Below are 14757 nucleotides of genomic sequence, written 5' to 3'. Positions count from 1 at the left end.
GCTGCTGACCCCATCCCTGAGCTGCACCTCCATCCCTGCGCTGTGACCATGTTCACAGGGGTCTGAGGATGAGGGAAGAGACGAGGATCTGACTCCGTATTTCAGAAGGCTGATTTATTATTTTATGATATATATTATATTAAAACTATACTAAAAGAATAGAAGAAAGGATCTCATCAGAAGGCTGGCTAAGAATAGAAAAAATAGGAATGATAACAAAGGTTTGTGTCTCAGAGAGTCCAAGCCAGCTGACTGTGATTGGCCATTAATTAGAAACAACCACATGAGACCAACCACAGATGCACCTGTTGCATTCCACAGCAGCAGATAATCAATGTTTACATTTTTTCCTGAGGCTTCTCAGCAGGAAAAATTCTAAAGAAAGGATTTTTCATAAAACATGTCTGTGACACTGTGCTGCTGACCCCATCCTCGTGGTGGCACCTGGCACCACCAGCAGCAGAGGCTGGGTGGAGGGCACCAACAATGTTTTACCTCTCCAGATGTTCCATCTGAGCCTGTGCCACCTCCTCAGGGTGGCCCTGGGTTCCTGCCCCTTCTCCAGAGCTGCCCAGCAGCCCCTGAGCAGGGAGCTGGGCTGGGCTCTCTAGCACAGACACCTTTTCCATCAGGACCTTGTGAACCAAACACGGTGTGGGGATTCAGGAGCCATGCAATCCCCTTGGATAACATCATGAAAATACCACAAAAACATTGGCATTGAACCAGAAATCCTTCAAAGACCCCCTCACCAAGTGTGTGGAGATGTCCACATGGTACCTCAATGTCTAAGGTTGAAATATTTAGCTGGGTGTGTGTTCTATCCCCATCTGTCAGAGCTGGGGCAGCTCTCTGCTGTCCATGGGGCAGTTGTTTCTTTATCTCTGCCACAGCCAATCCTCCCTCCAGCAGATCTCTGCTGTCCATGGCCACTGAGTGTCCCTGCAGGGCTGAGCCAATGCCAGCATCCCATGGGGAGATGCTGCGCCCAGGGCAGGAGCCAAGCATTCCTGCCTGGATCCAATCTGAGCCTGGCACAGCACAGCAGCCTTTGCCCCCTGCACTGCCAGAGGAGCAGCTTTCTGCTGCCCTGCATGGCCAGAGGGAGCCCAGGCCCATCTGCAGCAGCCCTGGAGCTGCAGAGGAAAACTCCCCCCTTGTGCAGGATCCCTGCTGCAGCAGAGCCACAGCTGGCACTGCAGGAGGGCTGAGCCCCCCTGGGATGGGGCTGGGACACCTCCCTGACACACAGGGGCAGGGACTGCTCTCACTCTGGCAGTGGTTTGGGTTTTTTGTTTGCACTGTTGCATTTATATTTTTAATTTTCCTAATAAAGAACTATTATTCCTACTCCCCCATGTTTGCCCGAGAGCCTCTTAATTCAAAATTATAATAATTCAGAGGGAGGGGGTTCACATTTTCCATTTCAGGGGAGGCTCCTGCCTTCCTTAGCAGACACCTGGCTTTCAAAGCCCCCTCACCAGGTCCGTGCACTATCCCCAGGGTCCCCTGACGGGTTCCAGTCCCTGTCCAGGCTCCCAGCAGCTCCCACCCCTTTGTGCCTGCCAGCCCTGCTCCCACCTCTCAGCACAGCCACCTCTGTGGAATTTAGAAGACTTTCATAGCAATATTCCATCAGGATAACAAAAGCCATCACCACACTGCTCATGTGCCTGTGGCTCCCATTCCTCAGCAGCCCCTGTGCTGCTCTTCCCAAAGAGGCTCAGAGCCCACAGAACCCCACAGGACCATTAAAACATTTAATGGTTCTAAGATCCATCTCTGAGACAGAACTGGAACCAGTTTTTGCTGATCCTGGATCTCCTGGCTGGTCACACTTCAGAAGAGGTTCCTTGTTCTTCTCTCTCCCATGTGCAGCCCAAAGGGTGCCCGGGAATCCACCCTGGGTTGTCCATCCTGGTTTTCCAGCCTCGGGCATGGAACACACAACCTCCCTGGCACTGCCTTGTGTCCCACCCAGCCAGAATCCTGGGCTTGCCCTCCCCATGGAGCAATTCCATGGATCCCAGGGCTGGGAGCACCCTGGCAGGACCCCAAGCTGGATGTTGAGCCCTGTGGTGTCCAACAGAGCAGGCAGAAAGGAGGAAAAGTGGGATGAAGATAAAATGGAGATCTCCAGCTCTGCACAGGCTGTGCTGAGGGAGGCTGTGCTGGAAGAATGGGAAGCACATTTCCATGGATGGCCAAGGACAGGAGGGGAGCACCAGCACAAGCTTTGCTCTCCTAGCCCTTCCTCAGGGCTGAAAGGAACCCAGGAATATATTGAAAATCCAGGGAGCAGTCGGGAAACTGGAACAGGAGCTGAGAATTCCCTGAGGTCACTTTTAAACCCTTTAAAAATTCATCAGATGAAGTGATGGTGTTGAAGATGCTTCTCCCTGGGCACAGCAATGTTTGAACATCTAAAGCAGAGCAGGAAATGATCCTCTGGAGGAAATTATCCCTGAGGCGCTGTCCCTGTCCTGGGAGTGTGATCCTGTGGGATCCAAAGCCCAGCAGAGCAAACACAGCCTGGTGTCACCTGGGGTACCTGACCCTCCATGAGGCACCAGCCAGGGGACACCTCCCAGAGAGGCTCCTCTGCTATTTCTGGTCCTTTTCCACGGTGCTGTCCCTGCTTCCCTCTCCCTAATAACAGCTGAGGGTCATGGTTAGGCCTGGCTTAACCTCTGCCATGGAGAGGCTGAGCTGGACTAAATCCCCACGGTTGCTTTGAAGCCAGCCCAGTTCAGGGAAGGCAAAATCCTTGTGCTGGGAAGAGTCACTTTGTCCCTTGTCACCTGCATTCCCTGTGCTAACAATAGCTTTAAAGATTTTTTTTTTCTCTTTTTTAATTTACTTTGTGCACAAACTTGGCACCTGGAGTGCAATCTGAGCCCAAGCTGGCCAGGGCAGAGCCTGCAGGGCTCCAAGGGCTCAGAGCTCAGCAAGGTGTGAAGGGGATGAACTGCCCAGGTCTGGTTTAACCAGGCTCAGGCTCAGTCTGTATACAAACCAAGAGAAGTGGCCTTGGAAGGAGCCTTGGGATGGGGAAAAATAAAGTGTGGTTCTTCTAAGATAATTTTCTGTCTAAAATAGAGCATAGATCCTGCCAGGGAGGGCAGTCCTGAAGGAAGCCTGTGATTGCTGACTGCTGATCCCAGTCTTTATGGATCCCAGAGCCCAAACCCCAGGAAGGCACATTTGGGATATTTATAAACAGGATAGAGAGGAACAGGCTCCTGCTGAGCCTGCACAGGGCACTGGACCCTCTGGGCAGGGCTGGGGAGCCACATTTGCTCAGGCTGGGCTGAGGGGGCAGTGAGCCCTAAAAGTCCCTCTGAGAGCTCTTCTGGGACACAGGAGGGCTCCCCCTTCCCTGGCTGGGTACCAGAATTTAGACCTGGCTTTTCCACATGCATTTTCAGACAAATTCCACCTTTCACAAGGATTTATGGACTGCAAACACAAGATCTGAACCCACACACGTGAGATTCACCGAACATCTGCTGCTGTATATCCAGGTAAAATCCAAACTGACCTCCAGGGACCACTCCCAGTCCTGACCCATCACATCCCCACATGCCCTTGGCACACCTTCATGGCATTTGGGCTCTATCTGATCATTTCTGGGCACAATCCTAAGGAAATATTCCTCTGATTCAGGCAGGAAATGCAGATCTGGCACACCTGGCTTGGGATGCCAACAACAAAGCACCTCATGGTGATCGCTGGGTAAAAAACCCTTTACAAACACATCATTCTCAGCTTTCAAAGATCAACTGGGAAGAAAAAAAAATCCTCTGCAAGGCAGAGAACAAGATCTGAGTGACAACCTCATGTAATGTACAGCACCCCAGGAGCCACAAACTTCCACCCTCGAGAGCTACAAAGCACTTGGAGCTTCAGAAGGTTTTGTGCTGGGGGTTCTCCCACCTTCTGCAGTAAATTCCAAATGAAAAAGCAGAGGAAGGGCACTTGAAAAGACAGCACATCTCGACACAACTGCTGCTGCTGCTGCTTGAATTCTGGCAGAGAGGGAGAGCTGAGGGTGCTGGGTTGGGATCAAACCCAGATCAAACCCAGAATTTCTGTCTGGGAGAGCTGAGGGTGCTGGATCAGGTACCAAACCCAACATTTCTGTCTGGAGAGCACAGACAGAGCCCAGAGCTGCTGTTTGTTATTTCTGAGCCGCCTGGGGCTGATCCCAGCTCGAAGGAGAGGACTGGAAGGACCTGATATCTCCATGTGTCCTCCCAAGGGGACAAAGCCCCTCTCCTCTGCAAACAGGTTTAAAGTGCCCCATTAATGAACCTGAGATGCTTCCTCTCACCTCAGCTCCCACACTCATCCTCACCTCCTGCAGGCAGAAATCCCCAGATTTGTGCTGCCCTCTTCTACTTTCTGCCTCCACTTGTGTTTAATCAAGATTAGTAAAAAATAAAAATCGATCTTCCAGGTTTGGAAAGCCTCTGAGTTGATGGTGTAAAGAAAAAAAAAAAAAAAGCCAGCAATGCAACAAAAGTCTTGAATCTCTTCTCCTCTCTAATAATTCACCTGGAAATATGAAAAAAATCAGTTTGGGAATGAAAGTTTTATCCCTGGGGAGGCCCAGCCTCCCATGCCCTCCAGTGGGACAGAACACCAGGGACAGCCATCACACAGGGTGCACAAAGAAAGCCTTTATCAGGTGACAGGGATTTAGGGGAGGAAACCAACACAGGCTACAAAAACCTCTCAAATCTCCAGGCAGAAGGGAAGCTGAAGGATCTGCACATGGGGAATTGAGGCAGACTTCTCTTCCTAAGTAAACTAAAGAAAGACTATTCCAAAAATAGTAAACTAACTAAAATTTAAAGTTTTATTTATTTACATTATCAATATAAAAGTAAGAAGAAGAAATATGTTCTAAATGTTTTGTTCTAATTCTTATTACTCTTTTATGACTCTTTCTTTTAGTTACTATCAATACATTTTTCTTTATACCCTTTTAAAGTTTTAAACCTACTTCACCCTTTCTCCTAATCCTACCTCACAACAAGAAGTAAATACACTAGTAATTAACCAGCCCTAAAGCCACCACAATCATTAGTACATTAACAAAAAAATCTCAAAATTAACAAAATCTCAAATTAACAAACCAAAACCACTACACGTGGCAAAGCTGATCAGCCTCTGGAACAAACATCCCAGGAGGGACACACCTGCGTCACCAGGGGGGACATGTCAGTGTCACCATGATATTTTCTGAAAAATCCCTTCACCGGGATTTTCTCCTGGGAAGCTGAGAAGCCTCAGAAAAGAATGCAAACAATAATTATCAGATTTTTTAAGAATGTGATCTGGAGATCATTTACCAACAGGTGCATCTTTGATTGGTTCCATGGGAATTGTTTTTAATTAATGACCAATCCCAGCCAGCTGTGTCAGACTCTGAGGAGTGTCAGGAGCTTTCATGACCATTTTTGTCAAGCCTTCTGATGTCTCCTTTCTCTTTCTTTAGTATAGTTTTAGTATATCATTTCTTAGAATAGAATAGAATAGAATAGAATAGAATAGAATAGAATAGAATAGAATAGAATAGAATAGAATAGAATAGAATAGAATAGAATAATAAATCAGCCTTCTGAGAACATGGAGTCAAATTCTCCTCTCTCACCTCGTCCTGGAGACCTCACAACACCACAATCCTGTGTGACCAGGGGGGACACCTCCAGCCTGTCCCCAGGCCCTGGTGCCTCATTGGAAGGTGTTGTTGGAGTTAAAGGGTGACAATTTGGGGCTGTTGATGGATCATTTCGCACACTGGAGGCTCTGAGCTCCCCCTGGGCCCTAAAACCAGGAGGGGCTGCCCTGGATGGAGCTGCTGGAGCTGCCAGGTCCCACAGCAGCCCCTGCAGCCCCATTTCCCTGCCCAGCCACTGCTGTTGGTGCTGCAAGGGCAGCCAGAGCAGCCTGTGCCCAGCAGGGATCTCTGCAGCACGGACAGGGGGCTCCTCCTGGCCCCCTTTTTCCCAGCAATCAGCTTCTCCAGGAGTCAGGGTGGATAAAGGCAATGAGAACAGGTTCAGCTGAGCACCCAGGACGGCTCAGGGGTGCCAGAGAGGCTTTGGGCATCACCCAGCCCTGCCCAGCCCCACAGCCCTGGCTGCTCACTCACTAAAGGATCCCAATTCTCTTTCTCTGCAATACTCAGGTCTTTTTTTTTTTTTTTTGTTCCCTGAGTACAACAAGAGATCACTCAGAATTAAATGATGGGAACGAGGTCCTTGTTGACAGCAAGAAAAATAAATATCCCAGAGCTCTGAGCTGAGGAGCACATCAAAGCAGGGAGGAAATGTCACCCCCACGCCCATAACCCATCCCTAACACATTTCCCTGCTCTGCTGAACCCTTTTCTCCTGCACTCACAGCTGCTGAGTGTTTGCCCATTGAGCCTGGCCAGAGGGGACTTTTCTGAGCTTCTGTTCATCCCCTCCTGTCCCGTTCCCTCCCTGGCCATAAATCAGCCCTGGAGACACGAGCAGCAGCGGCTGCTGGCACCCCCAGCACCCTGGTTCACAGAACAATACACAATGGATTATTCAGAGCACACCCTGCGTCACACACCAGTAATTATAAACATGAAATCTATCAAATAATGACAATTAACAGCGGATCTGACAGGGTAACACACTCCAAATAGCCTGGTGGTTGATTACGTCTTATTAATGAAATGCCAAAACATTGAGGGCTCTTAGCAGGACAATTAATTGCTCCCAATAAATCTGACTTCTGCCAGACCTCATCTTTGAAGGAGGCTCTGGGACATCTGGTGAGGGTTATTTTGTAAAGCAATGGCTGATGGTTCCTACAGAAAATTCCCTGGGAGCTGGGAGGGCTGGAGCCACCAGCACACAGAAATGAGCAGAAGGGAATTAGAGACAAGGGCAACTCCAACACTGGAATAATTTTATATAAACTGGGGTGGATTGTGGTGTGAGATTCCAACCAAGATCCACTCCCAGCACTTCCCTGCAAACAGCCAGGGCCAGCAGCTTCCTTGGAAAAGCATCCTCAGACACAATGGCCCAGATTCAAGGGGATGCAAGGAGGACGCCAGGCTGCTGGGAGAGGGTAAGCAGACCCAAAGGGAGACCTGTCCCCCCAGAGTGCCCAGAGCCACCAGGCTGGGGCTGTCACTGCCAGGGATGGGCTGTGGGGACAAAGGCTGCAGGGGCTCTTGTGCCAATGGCTCCACTCCTGCAGACACTGGCAATGTCAGCTGCCCTGGACACACAGCACCGCTGCCAAAGGTGGTCTGTGTGTCCGCCCATCCATCCATCCATCCATCCATCCATCCATCCATCCATCCATCCATCCATCATCCATCCATCCATCCACTATCCATCCATCCATCCATCCATCATCCATCCATCCACCCATCCATCCATCCATCCATCATCCATCCACCCATCCATCCATCCATCCATCCATCCATCCATCCATCCATCAATCCATCCATCATCCATCCATCCATCCATCCATCATCCATCCATCCACCCATCCATCCACCCATCCATCCATCCATCATCCATCCATCCATCCATCCATCAATCCATCCATCCCCTGCTCTGTGTGGGGTCACTGGGATCACTGGGCCCTTTCCAGGGCCAAACCCCAGAGCTCTGGGCACTCCCAGCCCGTGGGGGAGCCCCTCACCATCCCTGATTCCCCAGCTCCTGTCAGGGAGAGCAGGCTCAGGCTGTGCTGCTCTCCCTGCAAGCTCCTGCTCCTGGGAAGATCCAGTGGAGCTGTTCCAGGAACCCCAGGGATCATTTCCTGCTGGAGCAGTGTTGGGCTCTCAGGGTGGCACAAATTACAGCATCCTTATTTTTATTTCAGCCTTTATTTGAAGGGAACGTATGAGAGAAATCTGACGCTGACTGGGCCTGGAAGCCACAAGCACTCTGTAAACAAGGTCTGCTCTGAGATTTCCATGTTTCTTCCTGAAACACCAGGAGAACCAGCAGCACTGGCTAATTGGAAACAGCTACAGAGACTTCATTCTCTTGTTTTTTTCTGGGATTTGCTCTCGGGCTGGCTCTTCCCAACCTTAATACCTGGCAGGGTTGATCAACTCTTTGGAATGTCATTTGCATAAGGGTTGATGTGCTAAGGAGAAATCACTGCCCTGGAGAGGCCAGGGATGTCCAGGGGAAAAGGAGAGAGGCCATTTCTCCTTGAGTGCTGCTTTAAAAGGGGTCAGAGCAGAGCCTCTGACCTGAATGAATAAACAGACCCCAAGGAACACTTTACTGTGACATCCTTGGGAGCCTCTGGACACGTCCCCAAACCCTTGGGGACATTTGCCATCCAGCAGCAGAGACACGTGTGGGTATTCCAGCCCTGGCCTCGGGGGCACAGCATCCCTGGAGGCAGCAGCACCTCAGCTCCTGTGCTGGGACAGGCTGGGACACGCTGGGAAAGGCTGGGACACCTCAGCTCCTGGGCTGGGACAGGCTGGGACAGGCTGGGACACCTCAGCTCCTGTGCTGGGACAGGCTGGGACACGCTGGGAAAGGCTGGGACACCTCAGCTCCTGGGCTGGGACAGGCTGGGACAGGCTGGGACAGGCTGGGACACCTCAGCTCCTGTGCTGGGACAGGCTGGGACACCTCAGCTCCTGTGCTGGGACAGGCTGGGACAGGCTGGGACACCTCAGCTCCTGTGCTGGGACAGGCTGGGACAGGCTGGGAAAGGCTGGGACACCTCAGCTCCTGTGCTGGGACAGGCTGGGACAGGCTGGGAAAGGCTGGGACACCTCAGCTCCTGTGCTGGGACAGGCTGGGACACACTGGGACAACTCAGCTCCTGTGCTGGGACAAGCTGGGACAGGCTGGGACACCTCAGCTCCTGTGCTGGGACACGCTGGGACACACTGGGACACGCTGGGACACGCTGGGACAGGCAGCAGCACCAGCAGGGCTCACCCAGGCCTGGTTTTCCTCCTCAGTTTGCCCAAGGCTTGGCAGGAGGGGTCTCAAAGAGCTGAGCCCTGCACACCCTGAGCCTCTTCAGGCTCCTGCAGCTCCTCAGCTCCCGGAGCCTGTGCCCCCCTGAGCCCTGCAGAGCCCTGGGCAGGAACAGGGCACAGACCCTGGGATTGGGGCTGGCATGGAAGAAGCCAGGCTGGATTTGTGCAGGGCACCAACAGAGCCCTTCCCACCACTGAATGAATCCCAGCTCCTCAGGCTGCCTCACGTTCTGGTTTAACATTCCAGCAGCCAGGAGAGGAGATGCACACAGATGTGCTCCCTGCTGTCACCTGTGTGTCTGCAGGAGCTGTCACCTGTGCCAGGCACCCTGCAGGACACCCAGTGACCACGGGCAAGCCCCACTGCCCTGCCCTGCTCACATTTTAACCTTCCAAAGCCCTGCTGCAGGGAAGGACTTCAGGCAAAGGCAGGGAATGCAGGAGGGTGAGGAAAAGGGCTCAGAGAGCCCCAAAGCAGCTCCTCCAGCAGGCACCACTCACTGCTGGGGTTCACTGGGCCCTGCCACCCCACTGGGCAGTGTCCCCACCCCAGGGACAGCCACCAAAACTGCAGGGATGTCAGCACAAGAGGGAATGGCTCCAGGCACGGAGCAACACAGACCCAGCCGGGTGAAATGCTGGGGAGTGCCTGGGAAAGGGAGGGCCAGGAAAGGTCCAGGACCAAAAAGGGGCCTGGAAGCCCCAGCTAGGGCAGAAGTGAGGGCAGCAGACAGATGTCTGAGGGACAGACCTGAGGACAGCATTCAGTGCAGATGTCAGAGGGACAGACCTGAGGACAGCAGACAGATATCTAAGGAACAGACCTGAGGACAGCAGACAGATATCTAAGGGACAGACCTGAGGACAGCAGACAGATATCTAAGGGACAGACCTGAGGACAGCAGACAGATATCTAAGGAACAGACCTGAGGACAGCAGACAGATATCTAAGGGACAGACCTGAGGACAGCAGACAGATATCTAAGGGACAGACCTGAGGACAGCAGACAGATGTCAGAGGGACAGACCTGAGGACAGCATTCAGTGCAGATGTTCCAGGTCTGCTGTTCTCCTGCTGTAAAAATGCAAATGAAGGATGCCCAGCAAGCCTCCACAAGCTGATGTTAAGTTCAAGGAATGAGAGGGCACTTTTAGAACCACCCACTGAATTTCTTCACATCCTCCAGGTCCTGCCCATGGACTCCAGGTTCAGCAGACTAAATCCAGACTGTGGCTTTTATTACCACTGCTTAATGTCTTTATTCTGAGAACCATTTTCACATGTTAGTGCTTTTATCAAAGGAGGCTGCAGTTAATTAAAAGCAGACCTTTAAACCAGTTTGTTTCTATTGCCCTTTTTTCATGATAGCCCAAGAACTATTGCATAATACCCAGGATTTACTTGAGTTTCTGCCTCACACTTTTAACACTAACCACATTCACAGGTTAAAAGCACAATTAAAGCCTCCCCAGCCTGGCAAAGCTCTGCCATATGATCAATTCCCAGTACATCATTACCTGGGGACTGGATGAACTGAATAAAACTGGCTTGGTCTTTTTACACAACATTAAAAACCCTCTCAGTTCACCTCAGGAAGGCACCTGGCTACAATGAATGCTCCCAGACCCTTCTGACAATCCCAGCATTTTCTGAAAAGGCTCTGCCTGTCTGAATTTGCATCTCCTCATAGATTGCCTGCCATATTTCATCCCAAATCAATAAAAGCTCTGTGAGCACAGATGTAAAATGATGGTGGAGGGTATTTCTAGTCCAAGGAGTTTCTCAATGCGTATTTTGCTCAGTTTACCACAACTCTGGAAGACAAAACATGCACGGCACCATCACTGCACGGGTCAAGCCACGATTTTGCTTGGAAATGAGGACATTTCAAAGGAAACACGACGGGAAAGTTGCATTGCTCTGAACTGCCAGGGGCAGGGGGAGCCGCACGGGACCGGCCATTGCAATGGGACTGACGGGGCTGGGGCAGGGCAGCTCGGACAAGCAGCCCCAAAAATGCTGTTTCTAAGCCCATCTATGGTTACAGAGCTGCCGAGGGATGGAAGGGATGGGCTGCATCAGCAGAACCCTCGAGCACATCGCGATTGGGCAGAACCTGCCTGGAAATGGAGCCAAGGAGGGGGAACCAGGCTCAGCCCCGCTCCCCCATGGGTGAGGCAGGCAGGAAAGAGATCGGGGTAAAATTTCCCTTTGTGCCTTTTGCTCTGTGTTCATCGGGTTTTTTTTCTCCTTGCAAGCCAAGACGTGCCCTGGGCTGGATGGCAGAGAGCCGTTCCCGAAGCGCTTTTGTTCCTGCTGAAACCCCCCTGCCCCACCGAGAACTCAGGGGAAGGCGCTGTGGGAGCCGGGCGAGCTCAGCACTCTCCCGAGGGATGGAGGAGCAGAACGCAGCTCCTGCAGGACAAACCCACCCCAGGGAGAGCCCTGCACCCCCGGGAGCCTCACCCCGAGCAGGACCCCCCATTCCCGCTGGGATTGTGCCGTGCAGACCCCTCCGGGCACAGCCTTTATCCACAGGTGCAGCGCAGAGAGGATCTGGTTACAGGTCCAGAGCATCCTCTGAGCAAAGAGCCGAGCACCCACCGAGACTGCCCGGACTGAGAGGGTGAAGCGTCCCCATCAAACCCTTCCCTGGAGCAGAGTCCCACACATGCATTCCTGGGGAAGGGGAGCGTGCAGAGACCCGCGAGGAGCCAGCTGGAAAATTCCCTGCTAAAGAGCTGGCAGTGGGAGCTCTTACCTGCTCGGATTTGTATTCCCAGCTAGCGGCACACCTACAGCCCCAGGCTCTCAGGGGGCATCGCGGGGGAGCCGATTGCTGCAGGTCATGGGTGTGTACAGCCAGAAGCGCAAAAAAACCGACCCAAAACAACCCCCCCAGAATCCCCCAAAAGCCACGACATGACCCAAATGAGATCCCTGCAACGGCTGCCTCGTTACAAGCAAGATGAGATGAAGGAGGGGTTTTTACTTGCTCTGAGGCATCATATGGAGCTTAATCACAGCAGTTACGTATTGGGTTCTTTTGGCCTTCAATCAAGTGTGTCATTTCGGTGGCAGCTGCCTACGTGATGCTAGCACCCTGGGCGCTCCAGTCCTGTGCCACTGCCGGCCTTGTGCAGCTATTCTACCGCTCAACAACGGGCAAATTCCATTCCCCGGGCTGCGGGAAGCTCCTCCTGTAGTCCAGCGAGCCCCTGGAGCCAGCCAGGATCACACACCTCTCCTCCGGTACCCAGAGCCCACCGCAGCGCCCGTCCCGCTCTCATCTCCCGGCACGGCCCATCCGTGTCCCGAGGACTCGCAACACTCCCAGAGCCACCGGGAGGGGACACGCTAAGGGGGAGGCAGCTGCTCCATGGAAAACAGAGAAACTTGGTGGGTGGGAAAGGTCTGAGGAGCTGCTGAGTAACCGCGGAAGGGCTCGGGAGGAGCCGGCTCAGCCCCAGCCCCGTTGCAGCCCCGGGCATGCTCCGGGGAGAAGCAGGAGGCGAGCGCTGCAAATCAGGTGTTGGAGCTGGTGACTGAATCAGCTGAAAGCAGCCGGGGCTGGGCTCCGAGCGGCTCCGAGCGGGCAGCGGGGGTCGGGCAAGACTCTGCCCCGAGCACTTCGGCTGCCGACAGCGGCATCGGGAGGTGTTTGGGGCCGGATTCCTCCGTCAAGTGCATTTGTTGGGTTTGACAGATTGATAAGGACCCGTCCATTCAAACAGATGGCGGATGCTCCCTCTGCTCCGGGATCTGGGATCTGCACCCGTGTCCGGCTCCCCGAGAGCAGAACACCGCATAGACACCGAGCTCTCATTACATCACCCGCTACGGACGAGCAGGGGGCCAGCAAGCGAATTTAAAAGGTTTTCTGGGCAGCCCAAGTGCTGTTGTGCCGCTCCATGGCAACTCCACAAACACGCGTGTGAGCGCCCACAGCCGCACAGCGCCGGCTCGGGGGGCACGGCCGCGGATCCGTGTACCGAGGGGAGGGGATGAGCATCCCGAGCATCCCCCCACGGCCTCCCTCGGGGATGGCTCGGCTGCCGGCCCGGCTGAGCCCCAACAGGTTCCCGGTGGAGCCGCGGTGCCCCCGGGCCGGGGAAGGGAGGGCGCTGCCGGCTCCCTGCGAGCCCTCCCTCCGTCCCCGCCCGGCCGGGGGACAGCCCGAGCTCTCCCCATGCTCGCCAGCTCCTCACTCACCTCTCCACCAGCCGGCTCCTCCGCCACAGGTTCGCTCGGCTCCACTGTCCCCCCCCCCCGCCCCTCCAGATCGCTCCCAGACGAGTTATTGAGAGGAGGATGGAGGGAGGCGGCACACAGAGATCTGGGCGGTGGGGATGGCGGAGCGAGAGAGAGAAAAAAATAATATAAAAAAAAAACAAAAAAACCACCGAGCGAAGGGATGAAATCAAACCAAAGAAGCGAAGAACCGGACTGAAGGGAGGCGATGCAGGAGGAGCAGGAGAGCGGCGCGGCGCGGCAGCCCCGGCTCGGCGCCCATGGCCGGGAGCGCAGCCCCGAGCGCAGCCCGAGCCCCGCCGCGCCGCGCCGCTCCCCCGGCCCGGCCAGGGACCACCCTCCCTCCGTCCGCCGGCAGCCCTGCGGCGCGGCCCCGCTAACCCCTTCCTCGCCGGGCTCCCCCGGCCCCGGCCCCAGCCCCAGCCCAGCCCGGGCGGGGGTGCTGCGCCCAGGGAGCGGCCCCGGGCAGGGCAGGGCCCGGGAACGGGGGAGCCGCTCTGGGGGCCGAGCCCCCCTCGGCACGTTCCGTCTGCGGGTCTGCTCTCGGCAGGGAGCGGGGTTAAGCCGCCGGTTCCTTTTTTAGAAGCACGGAATCGCTGGTTGGAAGAGACCTCCAGGATCAAGTCCAGCCATTGCCCCCAGGCCACCAGTGACCCCCGGCCCCAAGTGCCACGTCCATCCCTCCAGGGACGGGGACATCACCACCCCCCTGGGCAGCTGTGCCAGTTCCTGACCACCCTTTCCATGAAGGAATTTCCCCAAAATCCCCCCTGAGGCTGCCCTGGCCCAGCCTGAGGCCGTTCCCTCTGCTCCTGTCCCTGTTCCCTGGAGCACAGCCCGACCCCCCGGCTGTGCCCTCCTGTCAGGAGCTGTGCAGAGCCACAAGGGCCCCCTGAGCCTCCTTTGCTCCAGGCTGAGCTCCTGCCCAGCTCCCTCAGCCCCTCCTGGGGCTCCTGACCCTTCCCTTCTCTGGACACACTCCAGCCCCTCGGGGTTGCACTGGAGGTGCCCCAGCAGTGGCAGCACAGGGCACAGTCACTGCCCTGGTCCTGCTGGCCACACCAGTGCTGATATTGGCCAGAATGGCCTTGGACTTCTTGGCCAGCAGCAGTGGAGGAGAAGAATCCACAGCTGCAGGTGTGTCCTGTGCTCTGTGTGCACAAACTGTGTTGCTCCCTGCACCCAGGGCCCCCAGCCTGCCTGGCCCCACGGGCAGAGCCACATCACTATCCCAGGGGCTGGGTTTCTGCCCTGGGGAGGAGGAGGTGCCTGCAGGAGTGCCCTTCTCCCAGCCACATCTCCCCTTTCCCTGCTGCAGTCACCTTCAGCTGGCAGCAGCGCTCAGTGGAGCTGCCTTGGCTGCCCAGCTCCTCTTGGAATGCTCTGAGGCACACAGCCCTTGGATCCCTGCCTGGCACCAGCACAGCCCCTGACCCCGGGGACAGCTGGGCCAGGATGCTCCCAGCAGGGGAAGTTTGGCTGAAACCAA

General features: G+C 54.7%; 1 protein-coding gene across 1 annotated transcript in view; it reads right to left on the bottom strand.

Annotated features, from left to right (window-relative positions):
• CALN1 (calneuron 1) overlaps window positions 1-13318 on the bottom strand; it is a 140276-nt gene extending 126958 nt beyond the window's left edge. Inside the window, exon 1 of the mRNA XM_059487143.1 lies at window positions 13230-13318. The gene's annotated coding sequence lies outside the window, so the exon portion shown is untranslated. The remainder of the gene's footprint in view (window positions 1-13229) is intronic.
• Between the last annotated feature and the right edge of the window lie 1439 nt (window positions 13319-14757).

The sequence above is a fragment of the Ammospiza nelsoni genome, chromosome 21 (assembly GCF_027579445.1).
Source record: "Ammospiza nelsoni isolate bAmmNel1 chromosome 21, bAmmNel1.pri, whole genome shotgun sequence".
Taxonomy (NCBI): domain Eukaryota; kingdom Metazoa; phylum Chordata; class Aves; order Passeriformes; family Passerellidae; genus Ammospiza; species Ammospiza nelsoni.
Note: the sequence above shows the minus strand (reverse complement) of the source record. Positions and strands in the feature narration are given on the sequence as shown.